This window comes from Capricornis sumatraensis, chromosome 20 (genome assembly GCF_032405125.1).
Source record: "Capricornis sumatraensis isolate serow.1 chromosome 20, serow.2, whole genome shotgun sequence".
NCBI classification, from domain to species: domain Eukaryota; kingdom Metazoa; phylum Chordata; class Mammalia; order Artiodactyla; family Bovidae; genus Capricornis; species Capricornis sumatraensis.
Window position 1 is genome coordinate 42,305,835 of NC_091088.1, and position 20,468 is coordinate 42,326,302.

General features: G+C 38.6%; 1 protein-coding gene and 1 pseudogene across 2 annotated transcripts in view; one reads left to right on the forward strand and one right to left on the reverse strand.

Annotated features, from left to right (window-relative positions):
• NFAT5 (nuclear factor of activated T cells 5) overlaps nt 1–20,468 on the forward strand; it is a 109,915-nt gene that overhangs the window by 23,230 nt on the left and 66,217 nt on the right. The gene's annotated exons all lie outside the window — the stretch shown is intronic.
• LOC138097041 (large ribosomal subunit protein uL23-like) lies at nt 11,337–12,337 on the reverse strand (annotated as a pseudogene).

The following is a 20,468-nucleotide window of genomic DNA, read 5'->3' on the forward strand; positions in this document are numbered from 1 at the left end:
AAGTATCATAGTCAACTAGTGACATTTTATACAGTTATTACATATGTCTTGGTTTTTTTGTACAGTAAAAGTCACAGTATCCTGATAGTTGAAAACAGGTAACTGCACTGTTCACCATGGTGAATCTTGGAGATGAGCTCTGGCTACAGCCATTTCTACTTTCGCTTCCCTACTCTGGCATGTATAGGTTAATCTTCCTCTAGTGTGTTCTAAACTAGCTTTTAGACCCAAAGTTAATTGAGGATCAATAGGTAAGTGAGTGTTACCCTTGATAGACATTAATAGTCTTTGTTGTCTGGAGAAGATGTTAGGGAGAAAGTAGAAATGGAGGAGTGGAAATTATGATTTGTTGCCATAACAGATAGTTATTAATTTTTAAGCAAATTTTAGTCTTTAATACACTGAATATTGAGGTATTTGGGAAAGTGGCCATTTATTCGTTTATTTAATGTATTTTGTGCTGAGTGCTTTAAAGAGACTCACCATTGTTAATAATAGAGTAGACACAATTTTAGCATCGTTTGATAAGTGCTGCTTATATATTACTATTTCATGCCAAAAGTAAGGCTAAGTCCCATCAGTTGTGTCCTATTCCTTGTGACCCTATGGACTGTAGCCTGGCAGGCTTCTCTATCCATGGGATTCTTCAGGTGAGAATACTGGAGTGGGTTGCCATGCCCTCCTCCAGGGGATCTTCCTGACCCAAGGATCAAACTCAGGGATCTCTTACATCTCCTGCATTGGCAGGTGGATTCTTTACCACTAGTATGACCTGGAAAGCCAAGCAGAAGATGATGAGTTTCATTTTGAGTATGTTGAAATAAGATGGTTGTGGGATATTGAGCACCTTCTGTTTACCAAGCACTAATCTAGATGCTGGGGCCACAGAATTAAAGAAAACAAAGTTCCTGCCCTCACCAGTTTATATTTTGGTAGCTGGAAAGAGACAGTGAACAAATGATTATCAAATGTTAGAGGGTAAAATCAGACAAATCCATAGAGACAGAAAGTAAATTAGTGGTTGCCAGAGATTTGCGGCATGAGGGAGTGGGGAATGACTTGCTAATGGATATGACATTTCATGTTATGAATGTGTTTTGGAATTAGTGGTGCCTGGGTCGCGAAGAGTTGGAAACGACTGAGCGACTTCACTTTCACTTTTCACTTCCATGCATTGGAGAAGGAAATGGCAACCCACTCCAGTGTTCTTGCCTGGAGAATCCCAGGGACGGAGGAGCCTGGTGGGCTGCCATCTGTGGGGTCACACAGAGTCGGACATGACTGAAGTGACTTAGCAGCAGCAGCAGCCTATATGCAGGTCAGGAAGCAACAGTTAGAACTAGACATGGAACAACAGACTGGTTCCAAATAGGAAAAGGAGTATGTCGAGGCTGTATATTGTCACCCTGCTTATTTAACTTATATGCAGAGTACATCATGAGAAACGCTGGGCTGGAAGAAGCACAAGCTGGAATCAAGATTGCCGGGAGAAATATCAATAACCTCAGCTATGCAGATGACACCACTCTTATGGCAGAAAGTGAAGAGAAACTAAAAAGCCTCTTGATGAAAGTGAAAGAGGAGAGTGAAAAAGTTGGCTTAAACCTCAACATTCAGAAAACGAAGATTATGGCATCTGGTCCCATCACTTCATGGGAAATAAATGGGGAAACAGTGGAAACAGTGTCAGACTTTGTTTTTTGGGGCTCCAAAATCACTGCAGATGGTGATTGCAGCCATGAAATTAAAAGACGCTTACTCCTTGGAGGGAAAGTTATGACCAACCTAGATAGCATATTCAAAAGCAGAGACATTACTTGGCCGACTAAGGTCCATCTAGTCAAGGCTATGTTTTTTCCAGTGGTCATGTATGGATGTGAGAGTTGGACTATGAAGAAGGCTGAGCGCCGAAGAATTGATGCTTTTGAACTGTGGTGTTGGAGAAGACTCTTGAGAGTCCCTTGGACTGCAAGGAGATCCAACCAGTCCATTCTAAAGAAAATCAGCCCGGGGATTTCTTTGGAAGGAATGATGCTAAAGCTGAAGCTCCAGTACTTTGTCTACCTCATGCGAAGAGTTGACTCATTGGAAAAGACTCTGATGCTGGGAGGGATTGAGGGCAGGAGGAGAAGGGGACGACAGAGGATGAGATGGCTGGATGGCATCACAGACTCGATGGACGTGAGTCTGAGTGAACTCCGGGTATTGGTGATGGACAGGGAGGCCTGGCGTGCTGCGATTCATGGTGTCGCAGAGTCGGACACAACTGAGCAACTGAACTGAACTGATGACTTTAAAACTTTGTGAATATAACTCAAACCACTGAACTGCATAGTTTAAAAGGGAACACTTTTGTTGTGTAAATTACATTGATTAAAAAATGACGGGGAGTGAAAAAACTTAAGTAGCATTAGGAAAGATGGTCTCTCTCATTGCAGGCAGACGCTTTACTGTCTGAGCCACCAGGGAAGCCAATAAAATGCTGCTGCTGCTGCTAAGTCGCGTCAGTCGTGTCCGACTCTGTGTGACCCCATAGATGGCAGCCCACCAGGCTCCCCCGTCCCTGGGATTCTCCAGGCAAGAACACTGGAGTGGGTTGCCATTTCCTTCTCCAATGCATGAAAGTGAAAAGTGAAAGTGAGGTTGCTCAGTCGTGTCCGACTCTTTAGTGACCCCATGGACTGCAGCCCACCAGGCTCCTCCATCCATGGGATTTTCCAGGCAAGAGTACTGGAGTGGGGTGCCATTGCCTTCTCCAAATAAAATGCTAGTGGGTGCTATTTTATATAAGGTGGTAGGAGTGCCTCAAAGAAGTTGGGCTTCATTTGTACATGGACCTGAAGGAACTGAGGGAGTACAGCTATGGTAATATCTAGGGAAAGAATTTTCCAGATGGAGGAATGGTTAAGTTCAGAGGATTTGAGATTGGGAAGGTGCTTGGCATGTTCAAGAAGCTCTAGTTAGAAGGCTAGTGTGCTGGAGCACAGTGGATAAGGAGAAGAGTTGCAGGAGATAAAGTGAGAGAGATGTTAAGGTGCTGAGATCACATAAGGACTTTAGGTTTTACTTTCACATGGGAGCTAAGGAGTGATGTGAATTAGGTTTTGTGTGTGTTTTTATTTTCCAGTTATTTCTTTGAATTAAGTGGATTGTTTTAAATGGATTATTCAGTGTACAATGTAGACAACAGTCCAGGTGAGACAGTTAAATCAGGATGGTAGTAGTGGATGTGGCAAGGAATGTAAGAGTTCTCAGTATATTTTGTAGGAAAAGTGGACAAGAATTGCTTAAAGATGAGGTGTAGGGTGTGAGAGAAGAAGGTAAGTTGAAAGATCATGACCACATTTTTTGAACTTAGCAAACTGGAAAAATGGAGTTCTCTTTTAACAAGAGGGTAAAAGATTGATGGGAGGGTGAAGTAAATAAACAGATTGGGTTTAGACATACTAATGATGAAATGTCTATATAAGTATCTAAATGAAGATAGTAGTTAGTATGTATATCTAACAATCTGGAACTGGAGGTAAACATTGATAGTCATCAATTTATGAATATCATTGAAGTTATGGTTGAAGTTGAAATTAATAATCAAGAAAGGAAAATAAGAAAGAAGAAGGTTGAAAATTGATTTCCCAGGGCAAAACACTCAAAATATTTAAGAGGAATGGAAAAACTGGTGGACTAAAGAAGAATCAAAGAGGGAAGAAGAGAAACAAAAGATAATGGAGAGAGGCGTTACTGGTAATAGAATCAGAAGTTGCAAATAAGTCAGTTTTATTGGAGTTTATTGGTGACAGAAATTTTGATGGACTAGTGGGAACAGAAGCCAAGTAGTAGTAGGTTGAGTAATAAATGTAAGTGGAGGAAGTGGAGGCAGCTAGTGAAGACCACTGTTGTACTAAGCGTGGTTGTGAAGGGAAGCGAAGTTGGAATTTAGAAAGAGATACAATAGGAATAGGAATTTTGTGGAATGAGGGGGTTGAAGATAAAGAATAGAAGATTTATTAATAGAAGAAACTTTTGAAGGACTAAGGAAGGAAAAAGGAATCTAGTACACAGGATTGCGTCTTCTCTTGGACCTAAAGGGACAAAGGTAAGGATAGTTTGTATCTGGGAAAGGAAGAATGTGGGTAACTCGTGTCTTATAGCCCGCCTGTTTTCTTTGTGGAGCAATGAACACTCATTTACCAAGAATGATAGATATGAGTTGGTGGCTTTAAGATGGGAGAGCTGAGGGAACCCTCTGGTGGTTCAGTGGTTAAAACTCCATGCTTTCACTGCTGAGGTGTAGCTTTAATCCTTAGTTGGGGAACTAAGATCCTGCAAGTCGTGTGGCTTGGCCAAAAAATAAAACAAAAAACAAAAAGACTTCCTGAGCTACTTTGAAGATAATGAATTCATAGTGGTACTAATCTGTTTGTTTTTATTTTCTCCATTGAAACTTAGATGCTGTGGTTCAGGGAGATGAATGGTTAGTGTTATTGAAGATGAGTGGTTAGGGTTATTGAGGATTGTACAAGGTTAATAGAATGAATATGTTAGAAAAGCAGTAAGGGGTGAATAAAGAAATTCTCAAGACACAACCTACAACCATCTATTCCTTGAAGTTATTCTCCATTGGTCTTTTTCATTTTGTGTTTCTTTTCCCTGGTGATACTGCCTAATATTTAATCTATATAATGAATATTTACATATTTATCTTGAATTTTTAAAATACAGAAAGATATAAAACAACAAATTACATGAAAGTCTGTTGTATCTCTATATGACCACCATTAATATGTTAATTATTGTTTCAGACATCTCTCTCTGTACTCTATGTATGTATTGTTGTTTAGTTGCTAAGTTGTGCCTGACTCTGTGATCTCATGGACTGTAGCCTGTCAGGCTCCTCTCTTCATGGGATATTTCAGGCAAGAATACTGAAGTGAGTTGCCCTTTCCTTCTCCAGGGGATCTTCCCGAACCAGGGATTGAACCCACCTCCTGCATTGGCAGGTGGATTCTTTAATATCACTGAGCTACCAGAGAAGCCCCATCTACTTTACATTATTTGTTCTTATTGTACATTTCTGCGTAAATGAGATATAGTACATCCTGTTTTCTTATCTGCTTCCTGATATTATTATGTATTGATCTACTATTACAATAACTTCAATACTAGTCCCTTAATATCCACCAGGGATTGGTTCAGTCCTGGATTGGACCTCTGGGGATACCAAAATTTGTAGCCCTTGTGTAAAATGGCTAGTGTTTGCATATAGCTTATGCACATCCTCCTGTATACTTGAAATCATCTCTAGGTTTATTTAATAATATCTAATACAATGTAAGTGCTATGTAAATAGTTGTCAGCCTGTGGCTGTTGGTTGAATCCAAGGATTTAGAACCTGGGGATACAGAAGGCTGACTGTATTCCATAATATACTTAAATCAACTAATCTTTGATGGGCTTTTATTTTATTTATTTATTTTTTTATTTTATTTTTTAACTGTTACAAACATCACTGTTTTATTTTTTTAACTGTTTTAAACACACCATGCAATTTTTTTTTTCTGCACTAGTATGATTATTTTCTGTGAGTGATAATAGCTAATACTTATGTAGTGTTTTCTCTATGGTGAGCTCTAGTCTACCCACTTAAATTTGTCTTTTATTTTAAAATTTGTTATTGTTAAATTTCAAGGGGTTTCCTTCAGCGGTGCATCTCTTAGCTTTATCTTGAGAATGGAGCAACTAAAGGAGACTACCCACTTGTAATTAGATAAAACCACACCCAGGTCATCCTGTAATGTTTTGGTTAAATGCTTATTAGGCTTTCGATTCAAATCCTTATTCTGCTACTAATTGTAGTTGTAGAAGTCTAAACTTTAGCTTTCCAGTTTGTTGAATGAAAGGCATTTAAAGCATAAAGCCTTTTTTTCTTGTGAAAATTTTATAACTAAGAATAATTTTTTTAATTTAGCTAATTAAAATCCTTCTGGATGCAATTTAATGTTAGAATTTCCTTTTCTATGTTAGGAAAGGTAAAGAAATCTTCATTATCTTTTGTCTAGTAAATGTTCATGAAACTAAATCTATTACTATAAATCATGTATTCAAAGAATACTTATTGATCAAAGAAAATGTCAATGATGAATGTTAAGGAAAATATAAAATTATGATCCCAATTTTATTAAAGAAAGTCTAGTAGGAAATAGATTAAAACGTTAGAATGGTTATCTCTGAGAACTGGGATTTGAAGTGGCTTTATTTTCTCCTTTATACTTAAAAAATAATCCCAATTTTCTATAATGATGTATCTTTTATATATATTTTATCAATTTTATAATTTAACAAAATGTTAAAATAGGAAGCTTCATGTATTAGAATGTTGTAACTAAATGAAACTTTTATGATACCATCTTTTAAATTTTTCCTCACAGATTTTAATTTTCAGTGTTTGCATTTATTTCAGCCCTCTAGGTCCTCTTCATGTTTTTCATTTATGCAGAGCTTAGAACATAATTCTCTATTAAGGTCTGCTTCTGTGATGTGTATAATTTCAGGATTGTCTGTTCTTGCACATACATTCTAAATCAACTTGAGATTTGAACAGTTTACTTGTCAGTACTATTATATACAAGCAGTTTTTGATGATTGAGAGACCTACCAGTTATAGATTTCCAATAATATTAATAGTAATTAATGAAATTAAGCTATATTATATTAATGATTATTTAATTATATAATAACAATGGCTAAAATTAATTCTTTCAAAGAAGCTGGGTCATTAAATTCTTGAATTATCTCATTTAGTCCTTAGAATGACCCTCTGAAGGATAGGTAACATCGTAACTCATCTATTTTACAGTTCAGAAAACAGGCTAAAAGTAACTTGTTCAGTGCTACCTGTAGCAAGCAGTATAACTGGCATTCAAGCGGTACTCATTTGGTAATAAAACTGCCTCTTCCTTCCCCTATGGTAGATTTATCTGTCCTGGTTGTTGTGTGAGATTTGCTGGGATAATTTATATTTAAAACATTTAGCACTGCATTTGGGTACCTAATAGGTGGTTACATGGACGTGGGACTTTCTGTTTTGTTTTTGTTTTGTCCTAATAGGAAGAGCAGTTACTTTGTATTAGGTGGTCAGATAAGGAATTGTTCTTTAAAATGTCTTTATTGATATGAAATTCACATGAATTAACCATTTTAAAGTGAGCAGTTCACAGTATTAGGCAACCTCTCTCTGTATCTAGCTCAAAAATATTTTTACCACCCCCAGAGGAAACCTTATACTCATTAAACTGTTGTTCCCTACCTCTCCCTCTCCCTAGCTGCTGGTAACCACCAGTCTATATTCTTTCTCTATGGATTTGTCCTTCTGGTTACTTTACATAAGTGGAAGCATACAACATGTGACCTTCTGTGTCTGACCTTCTTTCACTTAGTGTGTTTTCAAGATATATCCACCTTGTAGCATCTATTAGTACTTATTAATTCTCTTTTATGGGTGAATACTATTCCGTTGTATGGATACCACAGTGTATTTTGTCCATTCATATATTTTTTAAAAATTTTTGTTTATTTATTTATTTTTGGCTGGGCTGGGTCTTCGTTGCTGAGCAGACTTTTCTCTAGTTGTGGCGAATAAGGGCTACTCTAGTCGCAGTACATGGGCTTCTCATGTCAGTGGCTTCTCTTGTTGCAGAGCATGGGCTCTAGTGCAGGTGGACTTCAGCAGTTGCAGCAAGTAGGCTCAGTAGTTGCAGCTTCTGGGCTCTAGAGCACAGACTCAAAATAGTTGTGGTCTGTGGGCTTAGTTCCTCTGTGGCATGTGAGATCTTCCGGGATCAGGGATTGAAGCCTTGTCTCCTCCTGCATTGGCAGGTGGATTCTTTAGCACTGAGTCATCAGGGAAGTCCTATCCATTTATTTTCTGATGGACGTGTAGGTTGTTTCTACCTTTTATCTCTTGTGAGTAGTGCTGCTAGTCACATGCTATGAATATGCACATGTATTTGTTTGAGTACCAGCTTTCTATTCTTCAGGGTATAGAAGTAGGTTGTTTTTTTTCTTTGAAAGTAGCCTTTAGAGGTTCTTTAAAATTCTATAAAAATATTGACAAAAAAGAAAGTGAAAAAGCAATATATTAAAAGTACTATTGTACATGTTTATGTCTTTATTATCTTGCATGGAGCCTTATAAATATTAGATGTTTGGTAAATGTTAAAAATGAACTATTGGTTTTGAGACTGCTTTCTAATTCTGATTTAGCTGTCAGCTATCTGATTTGGGGCAAATTCTTAACCTTTGGCCCTATATAGATGAAGTTTAGGTATCTATGACCTATGTAGATACAGTTTCTATATCTATAAAATAAGAAAGTAGACTAAATAAACTCTAAAAATCAGATTATTAAGTTCTGTAAAAGTCTATACCTTTTAAAAAAAATATGAAGTGTTTTGGTACTGCATCTTTATTTCACACTCTGGAAGATCAGGTACTTCCCAGCCCTTGACTATCATATACAGTTTCCTTCTTGTTAAATTTGCCTCTGGGGAGGGATCAAGATCATCCATATGATCAAGAAAGTTGAGATCAGCATTTTAGTCTTTAAGCTCTTGAAAAGTTTCTTCAGGAAAGATTCATCTTTTGTTTTTTCCTCCTTTCGTTTCACAAGAAAATCTCAGTCATAAAACTCCTAGTGTAGAGATTGAAAACTCAGATGCCTACAGGACTTGATGTAATGTAAAACAGTGAAATTGGCTGGGTGGTACTTTGAGTAACTGGAAGTCACACTAAAAGTTTTCCTTGTGGGAATATATACTTAATGTTGCCAGGTCTTGTGATTTGTCAAGAGAAGCCAGAAATCTGGATTATGTAAAATCCCATTATTAAATGTTGACTACTAATTCAGAATGTTTTAGAACACTGTGCAGGTTAGACAGAACACTTTTGCCCTCCAGATATGTGCTGTAGAAAGTGCAAGACCTGCAGAAAGAAAAGATGTGCATTTCAAAGTGAAATTAGTAATTTTAAAATGGTCATGAATATTCACTTGATTGCCTTTGGAATGAAAAAAATAATGCTCGGGGAATGTCTCATATCCATAACAACTTCCTCATTACATACCCATTTGAGGCCAGAAATTAGGACTTTTATTTGTGTTATGAGCTCCAATTAGTATCTCCATAACTCAGTGGTTCCTGGTAATCCCTCAATGAATACATGTAATTTTAGCAGCTGTGGCTCCCTTTATAACAAAGTTTGTAGACTTAGGGTAGAGATAGCCATAGATTATAACCAGTTCACATGTAAACTTCTGGCACATTTTAGTTTGGGAGATTTTAGGTTGAGGAAACAGCTGTAGTACTGTGGTGTTAGTGTGTGTTTAGCTCTTGTTTACCCTCACATTTGTATTTTTAGCTTTACTAGGATGATAGTAATTATTTCTGTATTTTTACTTTGTTTCGCTTCTCTAAAAAATGAACTGATTTGAATAAGTAGTACTTCCTTGTTTTTATTTTTGTTTTTTTTAAAGGCACTGGCCACATCATTAGGTATTTTGCCTTGTGTCGTTTGTATGAAGTTTGAATTCTGTTTCATACTTCTGTTCATTTTTCCATCCATTTAACAAACACTGTATTGACCTTATCAAGGATGCCAAGGTCCTGCAAGAGCTGCCCTCTACCATCCCTACCTTATCTCATCTGGGAAGCACATTCTCTTGATTACTCTGCTTTTGCCACACTGTGCACCTTTTGGTTACTCAAACAAGCCACGTCTTTTCCTGCCTGTGGACTTCCGTACATGTTGTTTCCTCAGACGATTTTACTTCTCTTTCTGCTCTTTTTGAGTTGCTGATTCACTTATACCCAGGAACCTTTCAGAGAGGCCTTCCCTGACTATCTTCTCTTATAGTAGTTTCCACTTTGTTCTTTATTACAGATTCTTATTTGACTTTTTCATAGCATTCGTCCCGCTTTGAATTGTTAAAAATGATTTCTTGTTTTCCTGTTTCTCTCATTACAGAACAATCCCTTAAAGACAGGGACCTTTTTGTCTTATCTAATTTTTGTATCCTTGGCCCACAGTAAATTACTTCTGGTTGAGTTAATTATTTGTCAGCATAATAATCATTGTATGCCTACATTATGCTGGACAGTTTGTTTTAGGTGTGTTGTATACATTATTGATTGCAAGGAGATGCAACCAGTCCATTCTGAAGGAGATCAGCCCTGGGATTTCTTTGGAAGGAATGATGCTAAAGCTGAAACTCCAGTACTTTGTCCACCTCATTCGAAGAGTTGACTCATTGGAAAAGACTTTGATGCTGGGACGGATTGGGGGCAGAAGGAGAAGGGGACGACAGAGGATGAGATGGCTGGATGGCATCACTGACTCGATGGACGTGAATCTGAGTGAACTCCAGGAGTTGGTGATAGACAGGGAGGTCTGGTGTGCTGCAATTCATGGGGTCGCAAAGAGTCAGACACGACTGAGCGACTGAACTGAACTGAACTGATACATTATTGCTAGTGCTCACAACTCTGCAAGATAAATAGATGTCATATTATAAGCTTACTGTCATATTGTAAATGAGGCAGTCAAGGCTTACTATGATGAGTAACTTGCCTAAAGTCAGAAAGTAGATAGAGTTGTAATGAAAGCCCAGTTCTCACTACCTTTGCTCTTTCATTATGACATGCTACTTACCTCTTTATTGTAAACAATATTGGTATCCTGACACAAGGATCATACTGCTTTTATATATCTCTGTGTTACCTTGTGGTTTTCTCCTTCCTCCCTACCCCACTTCATGCAAAAATGATTATAATAATATTGGAAATACCTAATAACCATAGTGTCTGTTGATACTGACTTTCTGATCAAAGTCAAATGAAAATTCATGTATTTTTAATAGTAATACTGACAACCTCTAGTATTAGAAGTTTCGTATCTGGAGTTTTAATCCCTAATTCCTGTATGTAATTGGCCCCTTAAACATTAATAGATATAGAGGGATTTCTTACATGCCTCTTAAGCATTTACTTCTAGAGCACAGCCACTGCTGCTGCTGCTGCTAAGTCGCTTCAGTCGTGTCCAACCCTATGCGACCCCATAGACAGCAGCCCACCAGGCTCCTCTCTCTCTGGGATTCTCCAGGCAAGAATACTGGAGTGAATTGCCATTTCTTTCTCCATACAGCCACTGCCTAAAAGAAATAATTGAACTATCTTTGAGCACTTTGAAGTGCTCCTTTCAAAGTCTGTCAGCTTTTTATCTCTCTCTCTTTTTTTTTTTTTAATAGTGAAAACTTTTATATTTGGAATTAATCAGCCGGACTCAGTTTAAATGATCTCAGTTTTGTTGGCAACACCCAAAGCATCATATTCAGGAGCCATTCAAACATAGGCCTTCTTCTCTCCATCAACCTGAATCAAGGTGTTGACCTTAGCTACAACAGTGTCATAGAGCTTCTTCACAGCCTGTTTAGTTTGGTGCTTTTTGGCCTTGAAATCCAAGATGAGTACCATTGTGTTGTCTTCTGTTTTCTTCATAGCTGACTCAACGAGGAGGGGGAATTTGATGATAGCCTAGTGGTCAAGTTTGTTTCTCCTAGGGTCGCTCTTCTGAGGATATTTGGGGTGCCTCCTGAGCCACAGTGTTTTGGGTTGCTGGAAGGTGGGTGACATCTGGATCTTTGTATGTGTGTGTGGCTGTGGATCACCCCACTCCAGTACTCTTGCCTGGAAAATCCCATGGATGGAGGAGCCTGGTAGGCTGCAGTAAGAGTCAGACACGACTGAGCGACTTCACTTTCACTTTTCACTTTCATGCATTGGAGAAGGAAATGGCAACCCACTCCAGTGTTCTTGCCTGGAGAATCCCAGGGATGGGGGAGCCTGGTGAGCTACCGTCTCTGGGGTCGCACAGAGTTGGACACAACTGAGGCGACGCAGCAGCAGCAGCAGCAGCAATGGCTGTGGATGCCTTTCACCATTGCTTTCTTTGCCTTCAAAGCATTTGCTTTGGCTGCTGCTGCTGCTAAGTCGCGTCAGTCGTGTCCGACTCTGTGTGACCCCATAGATGGCAGCCCACCAGGGTCCCCCATCCCTGGGATTCTCCAGGCAAGAACACTGGAGTGGGTTGCCATTTCCTTCTCCAATGCATGAAAGTGAAAAGTGAAAGTGAAGTCGCTCAGTCGTGTCCGACTCTTTAGTGACCCCATGCACTGCAGCCTACCAGGCCCCTACATCCATGGGATTTTCCAAGCAAGAGTACTAGAGTGGGTTGCCATTTGGCAGGGAGGGGCAAAGGCTTCCTTATTCACTTTCGGTGCCATCTTCATGAAAAAGCAACTTTTTGCTTCTTTATCTCAAAAATTTGTTTGGGTCTTCTTATTTTTCTATTTTCTTTTTCTTTCAGGTTAGTAGAAGAAATGCTAAGGCACCCTCAAATCTCCAGGACTTGACTCTGTGACGTACTACTTTGCTTTAATAGTTTTCAACTCTTGTTTTTCATTATTTACTATTACATTTTTTTTTCTTCATGGTCTTCCCTAGTAGCTCAGCTGGTAAAGAATCCACCTGCAATGAGGAGGCCCTGGTTTGATTCCTGAGTAGGAAGAGGCCCTGGAGAAGGGATAGGCTACCCACTCCAATATTCATGGGCTTCCCTGGTGACTGAGATGGTAAAGAATCGCCTGCAATGTGGGAGACCTGGGTTTGATCCCTGGGTTGGGAAGGTCCTCTGGAGGAGGGCATGGCAATCTCTTGTTTTTCATTATTTTTAATTATGTTTTTTGTTTCTTCATAGTAGTAGTTGTCAAACTGTTTAACTACAATTTCTCTGGAGTTGCTGTGGCACATGATAATACAATTCTAAAAGAAATAATATTTAAAAAGAAAGTTAGAAAGCAAACTCCTTATAGTAGTATAATTCTGTAATAATGCCCCAGAAAACTGTTTTATTATATTCACTGAAACACTAATTTCAACTTTACCATCTGATTGTCCCATAACCTGCTATCAGCACGCAAGCATTCTTTTGGAAATTCAGTTGTGACTTTGCAGTTGTCAGATATGGTGGTCGTGTCTTAATTCAATCTCTTCTGTATGTTTTCTCTTGGATCTTTAAACTTTTCCTTGTTACTGGCTGTTTTCCTTATACTGTCAAGCCTACATATTTCTTCTTCCACACAATAAAATAACATAAACCCATTATTTGGCCCTGTCTCCTTAAGTATTCTTTTTTTCTCCTTGCAAGGACTTTGTGAAATAGTAGTCTACATTTCTGCTTACACTGCATTTATTTCCTCACTTCCATTTGGTCGTCAACTCTTTTCCTTCTGGCTTCTGTCCCCATCACTCCCTTGATACTTCCTTGGTAAAGGTATCAAGAAATATCTTTTGTCACATCAAATAAATACATTTTTTCCAGTTTTTCTTATTCGAACTAAATGAGGCATTTTCAGTTTGGGGCATCCAGTTCCAAGACTGTTCTTTTTGACACTTTTTCCAAGCTATCCTCTGACTCTTTCTCTAGTTTTTTTCCTAGCTTTTTTTCCCCTCATTCTGACCCTTCTGCCTCTTCATTCATTATATGGTTTGTCAGCATTCTTATGTATTTCCACAGCTTCTGTTTTCTTGTTCATTCATCAAATAAAAGCCTGTTTGTGCCAGGCACTGTGCTATTGCTGAGAAGACAGTATGAATGAAATGGTCATGTCCACTGTCCTCATGACACGATGTAGTTCAATAAGAAGTACACAGAGGTAAACTGGTAATTGTGAAACAGTGGGTGGTAAGTGTTCTGGTAGAGGAAATACAGAGAAAGGATATGTAACTAAGACTAGAGTGGTTAGGAAAAGCTTTTGGGGAAGAAATAACAGTAAAAAGGGGCTGTGGGAAAGTCAGTATTTCAGGGAGAAACAATAACATTTGCAAAGAAATAAAATAAGGGAGTGCATGGCTAAAGTATTGAAAATCATTGTATCTTGAGAGTGTGGAGGGAAAGAGAATGGAGGAGGGATAATGGTGCATGGTCATAGATTAGGCACTCATATAAATATTCATTCAACAAGTATTGGTGCTATTCTTTAATAATTATAGTGTCACATAATTATACATTTTAATAGCCTAGTTTTCACTCTGCTGTGAACAATCACAGCTAGGTTTTAGAAGATATCTGAGTCTGATCATTGCTTATTGCTATAGACTGGTCTTATGATAGGTTTGTGCTGCCTATTTTACTAGATCTGACTTGAAAGTCTATGTTATTGATTATTCAAGATCTTGTCCTGTGATCTATTTATGGCTTCTCAGGGTCTTAGTTGCTGTGTGCAGGCCTTCTCTAGTTGCAGTGAGTGGGGGCTATTCTCTACTTGTGCTTGGGCTTCTCATTGCAGTGGCTTCTCTTGTGGAGCATGGGCTCTAGGGTGCTTGGACCTTAGTAGTTGTGGTGCACGGGCTTAGTTGCCCCATGGGATGTGGAATCTTCCCGACCAGGAATTGAACCATGTCCCCTGCATTGGCAGGTGGATTCTTAACCACTGGACCACCAGAGAAGTCTAGATATTCAGTTTTTTGGGGGGCATAGCCTACTGTGTCTTTATTTTCTTTTACATATTCCTTTTTGCATAGAATACAAAGAGTATGTTTGTATGGGTCTTTATGTACAGAGTATTTTTTTAATTTTACAAGATTCTCATTTTTTTAAAACCTTGGACTTAACCCAGTATTTTTTACATGTGGCACATTATAGTATTTATCAGATATTTAACTGAATAACCTAAAAAAGTTCTTTAAATCCCTGGTGGTTCAGCTGGTAAAGAATCTGCCTGCAATGCGGCAGACCTGGGTTTGATCCCTGGATTGGGAAGATCCTCTGGAGAAGGGAAAGGCTACCTAGTCCAGTATTCTGGCCTGGAGAATTCAGTCCATGGGGTCGCAAAGAGTCGGACACGACTGAGCGACTGTCACTTTCACTTGACTGTCACAAGTAGAACATGATGATACTCTAAGTTCTTTCTGAGTAAACATACTCAGTTCAGTTCAGTCGCTCAGTTGTGTCTGACTCTTTGTGACCCCATGAATCGCAGCACGCCAGGCCTCCCTGTCCATCACCAATTCCTGGAGTTTACTCAAACTCATGTCCATCGAGTCGGTGATGCTATCCAGCCATCTCATCCTCTGTTGTCCCCTTCTCCTCCTGTCCCCAATCCCTCCCAGCATCAGAGTCTTTTCCAATGAGTCAACTCTTCGCATGAGGTGGCCAAAGTACTGGAGTTTCAGCTTCAGCATTAGTCCTTCCAATGAACACCCAAGACTGATCTCCTTTAGGATGGACTGGTTGGATCTCCTTGCAATCCAAGGGACTCTCAAAGAGTCTTCTCCAGCACCACAGTTCAAAAGCATCAATTCCTCGGTGCTCAGCTTTCTTCACAGACCAACTTTCACATCCATACATGACTACTGGAAAAACCATAGCCTTGACTAGACAGACCTTTGTTGGCAAAGTAATGTCTCTGGTTTTGAATATGCTATCTAGGTTGGTCATAACTTTCCTTCCAAGGAATAAGCGTCTTTTAATTTCATGGCTGCAGTCACCATCTGCAGTGATTTTGGAGCCCAAAAAAACAGAGTCAGTCACTGTTTTCACTGTTTCCCTATTTCCCATGAAGTGATGGGACTAGATGCCATGATCTTCGTTTTCTGAGTGTTGAGCTTTAAGCCAACTTTTTCGCTCTCCTCTTTCACTTTCATCATGAGGCTTTTTAGTTTCTCTTCACTTTCTGCCATAAGAGTGGTGTCATCTGCATATCTGAGTTTATTGATATTTCTCCTGGCAATCTTGATTCCAGCTTGTGCTTGTTCCAGCCCAGTGTTTTTCATGATGTACTCTGCATAGAAGTTAACTAAGCAGGGTGACAATATACAGCCTTGATGTACTCCTTTTCCTATTTGAAACCAGTCTGTCATGGGTTAAAATTACAATGACTTCTGTGTTTAGCCAAGATGAGGCTAAACACAGGGACCAGATTTACTTACGCTCTTTTCTGAAGCAACTAAAAAGCCAGATAAATATATGAGACAATGGTTCTCTTCACATTTAACATCAGGCAGTGAAGGAAAGTGATCCTTGAAGAAAAAAAACACAAACAAGAAGAGCCCTGCAAGTTCTTTACTCCCTGGAGAAAGTTCCAGGCTTTGGTGTGAAAGGGGAAGTACAAGTAAAGTCTCTGAGTTGAGGAGGTAGAACTAGGAGTCTGGGAAAGCCAAGGTAGCTAGAGTTCTCAGGGGCAGAATATTAGAAAGGAGGGAGATGGAGCCAGAGGATTTTAGAAATCTGCAGAGGATGTCCTTTGACTATTCAGCTAAGTGGTGATCATTACATGTAGGTGGAAAACCTCCCACGACTGAGGAAAGAACTGCCTAAAAGGATGAAAGGAAACAGTGCTCAGATCTCACTAAGGGCTGGATATGATGCGTGTTTGCAGCAGCAAGAGTGGAATACTTTCTTTAGGTTTTATTTATTTATTTATGGCTGCACTGGGTCTTCATTGCTGCATGAGGGTTTTTTCCAGTTGCAGCAGGCAGGGCCTTCTCTCTAGTTGTGGTACACGGGCACTTCTCATTGCAGTGGCTTCTCTTGCTGCAGATCATGGGCTCTAAGTGCATGAGCTGCATTAATTGCAGCGTGAAGGCTCAGTAGTTGCTGTGCAAGGGCTTAGTTGTCCCTCGGCGTTTGGAATCTTTCCTGATCAGAGATCGAATCCGTGTCTCCAGCATTGGCAGGTGGATTCTTAACCAACAAGAGGAGCAGGGAATCCGTAGAATACTGTTTTACACATGAGTAGTGTTAAGAAGGATCTTGCCTCGGTAGTAATACTGGACCAAACATGCTCTGGTCACGGCTAACAAAGCTTTAAGAGCAAGAACTAAAAGGATCAAACTGTTCACTAGTAACTTAACCATAACCCAAAGTAAAGCTCAAGAATATTTATAGGAATATGAAAATATAAGGACACAAAGTGAAATTCTCAATGTTTGGCATCAAGTCAAAAATCATTACCATGGTTCTAAAAGTTTGTTTTATTTTTTATCAAAAACTACCGGTCATGGAAAGAGGCAGAAAATTACAAAATGTAACAAATATCAATAAATTGAAACTGCTTTTAAAATAACTTGTGGCTTTTTTAGCCTGTGCCCATTGGCGTTACCAGATTATTGGCCTCCCCGATACTCAGTCTGGTATGTATGAGGCAAAAAGAAAATTTGTGGGTCCCACCATCCCTGGCTGGCCTACTTTCTTTTTATCTCACCTTTCAATCTTCTTAGTTTTTTTTTTTTTTTCTTTTCTTTTAAATGTATGTAGTGTTCAAGATTTTTAGCTGAACTTTTTGGAGGAAATAGTGAAAAGTGTGTCTACTCCATCTTTCTGAAAATGGATGCCTCCAAGATATTTATTTCTGAAGTATAAACAAATGTTCTTTGATGAATCATTTGAATATTAACATGAAAAACAATGAACTTTGAGTTCAATAATATAATAAAACCAATTCCAGATGGATCATAGACATAAATATGGCAGATAGGGCACAAAGACTTCCAGAAGAAAACAGAATATCTTCATGTTCTTGGGGTATGCAAATATTTCTTAAACAGTATGTAAAAATCACTAATCATAAAGGAAAAGATTCATATATTGAACTTGATTAAAATTAAGAACTCTAGTTTATTAAAGGTAACTTTATGGAGGTGGAAAGGCAAACCATATGTGGAAGAAGATATTTACAGTATGTACATTAACATAGGATTTGCATCTAGAATATACAGTGAACTCCTACAAATTAATATTTTTTAAAAAATAGCAACCAAATATAAAAATGGGTAAAAGACTTGATGAACCATACCTTGTGACTCAGCGATTTCAACCTATATATATATCCAATGGAAGTATATATATGCACATAGAAAAATGTTTATGGCATTATTTTTGTAAAAGGTAAAAACTATAAACATTAATTATTTAACAGCAGAATGGATTTAATTATTGATGATTCCGTGCAGTTTACCTCACTGGATTGTAAATGTTTGAAAACAGATACAGGTCACTTTAGTGTCTACACTTACATACACAAAATAAATTAGTGGTGATATATTTTCCTTCTTTTAGAAAATAAACTCCTGAGGTACCTTGTAATCCAAAGTCCATGCAATTAGAAATAACACTGAATTTAAGAACTCTATTTTATTTATTTTATTACTGTGCCTAGCACATAATGGATGTTAAATAATGTGCTTTATGAATGAATGAGCAGATTATCATTTATTAACTGTCTTTTAAGTTCAAAACCAAATATGCATAAAATAATGGTCTTTATTTCATTTTCATTGATTATTATATACATTGATAAGTACATGGTTATTTTAGTTTATTAAATATATGGCTATTTAAGATGGTTAACTGTTAAGCAGTGGAACAGGTTTCTATTTAGTGTTGGTTTTGGAAATAGTAAGCTAAATTGCAAGTGTGTATACATATTATATGCACTATGTTTAGTCACTCAGTCGTGTCTGACTCTTTTGGTTGAGATGCTTCTACTGCTTATATTCCAGAAATGAACTTATTTTGCTTCCCTGGTAGCTCAGCTGGTGAAGAATCCGCCTGCAGTACAGGAGACCCTGGTTCAGTTCCTGGGTTGGGAAGATCCCCTGGAGAAAGAATAGGCTACCTACTCCAGTATTCTGGTCTGGAGAAGTCCATGGACTGTATAGTCCATGGGTTCGCAAAGAGTCGGACACAACTGAGCAACTTTCACACACAGTCAATGTGAGTTTAGTAAGGACAGAAAATTACGAAACACTGGAGCCTCCTCTTTTTAGCAAGCAAGCCATCACCAAAATTTAAACTTGAGTGAAAGGTCCGTGACACAGATTGTCTGTTTTGTAGCTGATGTATCTCCAGGAACCAAGAGAGTGCTTGGCTTACATTAGGCATTTAGTAGATATTTGTTGAGTGAATGAATAAGTGAATGAGAATATTTATTCAGCTGTGCTTCATTCTGTAGCAGATACAGTGTTGTCACTGCTGATATGTCATTTATTATTTATTATATATTAGCAATGTTTCTGAAATAATATGAAAATTAGAAATTTTCATGAAGTTTATTTCATAACTAAAAATTAATACCCAGTAGCTTTCTTTAGTATTTTGATAACCTCATCAGCAAACATTGAACTCCCATTGTGAGTATAGTACCACTAAACTTATAGTCATTCAAAGAAGACATATCATAGTTTCTGCCCTTGAAGAGTTTTCAAGTAGTTGGAGAGAGAGAAAATAGGCATAAGGATGATCTATAACAATATGAGGGTGCCAGAGTTACAGTACACATGAGAAATAAATTTTATGTTCAATGAAAAGTTTGATACTAAGTTTATGTACATTATTCAACTTTTTAAAAATATGTATAGGAAAATAGGGAAAGAAAACATAAATATATTATGTTTTGAATGGTGAGATCATGGGCAAATTTACTTTTCTTTCATCATTTCAATTCAGTCGCTCAGTCGTGTCCGACTCTTTGCGACCCCATGAATCGCAGCACGCCAGGCCTCCCTGTCTATCACCAACTCCCGGAGTTCACTCAGACTCACATCCATCGAGTCAGTGATGCCATCCAGCCATCTCATCCTCTGTCGTCCCCTTCTCCTCCTGCCCCCAATCCCTCCCAGCATCAGAGTCTTTTCCAATGAGTCAACTCTTCGCATGAGGTGGCCAAAGTACTGGAGCTTCAGCTTTAGCATCATTCCTTCCAAAGAAATCCCAGGGCTGATCTCCTTCAGAATGGACTGGTTGCATCTCCTTACAGTCCAAGGGACTCTCAAGAGTCTTCTCCAACACCACAGTTCAAAAGCATCAATTCTTCGGCGCTCAGCCTTCTTCACAGTCCAACTCTCACATCCATACGTGACCACTGGAAAAACCATAGCCTTGACTAGACGGACCTTAGTCGGCAAAGTAATGTCTCTGCTTTTGAATATACTATCTAGGTTGGTCATCACTTTTCTTCCAAGGAGTACACGTCTTTTAATTTCATGGCTGCAGTCACCATCTGCAGTGATTTTAGAGCCTCCAAAAATAAAGTCTGACACTGTTCCCACTGTTTCCCCATCTATTTGCCATGAAGTGATGGGACCAGATGCCATGATCTTTGTTTTCTGAATGTTGAGCTTTAGGCCAACTTTTTCACTCTCCTCTTTCACTTTCATCAAGAGGCTTTTTAGTTCCTCTTCGCTTTCTGCCATAAGGGTGGTGTCATCTGCATATCTGAGGTTATTGATATTTCTCCCGGCAATCTTGATTCCAGCTTGTGTTTCTTCCAGTCCAGCGTTTCTCATGATGTATTCTGCATATAAGTTAAATAAGCAGGGTGACAATATACAGCCTTGACGTACTCCTTTTCCTATTTGGAA